This window comes from Branchiostoma floridae, chromosome 1 (genome assembly GCF_000003815.2).
Source record: "Branchiostoma floridae strain S238N-H82 chromosome 1, Bfl_VNyyK, whole genome shotgun sequence".
NCBI classification, from domain to species: Eukaryota; Metazoa; Chordata; class Leptocardii; order Amphioxiformes; family Branchiostomatidae; genus Branchiostoma; species Branchiostoma floridae.
Genome location: NC_049979.1, coordinates 34,367,804 through 34,368,797, shown reverse-complemented (window position 1 = coordinate 34,368,797; position 994 = coordinate 34,367,804).

The window sequence follows — 994 nt, the reverse complement described above, 5'->3', positions numbered from 1 at the left end:
ACTCAGTCATCCGGGAGCTGTCAGCTGGCCGTACGATGCTCTCTTCTCTTTCTCAGTTACAAATGTCACATGCTGCAATGGTCCTAAAATGGAACTGAGCGTGTTTAGACAATGTCCTAATTAATCATGCAAATTAGATTTCGATTTGCATAGTTGATATATAATTGTATGAAGCTTTACTTAAGCTATCTACATACCAAAAATTATGACAATTCATCAACCCGTTCTTGAGTTATTCCCTTTCAAAGTCTGACACTAAACCTGCATGCCCCGCAGTTCCAAAATAAACCGCTAGGTGGGGCCCAAACATATACCACTTATATACTCTCGGCATCAATAGCTGTCTACCGCTCAAAAATCCTAGCCGCAGCATGTTCAGAACTTGAAATATCAAACCCGGAAGTTCCGCTGCAGTACTGTAACGGGCCGCCAGGGGGCCCAAAATCTAATCGTTTCCAGGTCCCAGTAAGACCTACCCACATACCGAATATCAATACTATATTGTACTATAACACCCATCGAGTTATGCTGGTCTTTTGACAACACAGCGTTTGTATGTATGTCTACAGACATACATACAAACGCTACCCAAAGATTTGACAGATCGCTCAAGACATTAAACAAAAATGAAGTGTTTTACATTTTGTGTGTTTTGTTTCCTTTTATACCACATTTTTACATCGAGCAACATATTCCAATTTTAAAAGCAATGGTCACACATATCCAATCTTTCTAGCTTTACTAAGCATATATTAAAGCATGAAATGTGATAACGTTTAACGGTTATCCCTCGTTAATTTGCGAACTGTGCGTTTGTCCTCTCTTCGTCCAAGGAATATCCGAAACCTCACCGGCTTCCTTGTTTTCGCTTGCCGGCGCCAGATACCATAGCATATTTCGACCCGAATTTAGGTCGTCTTGAGTAGATTGTCCTGATACCTCAGTGTCAAGGGCTTCCAAACTTATCATATCATATCATATCACATCATCGGAT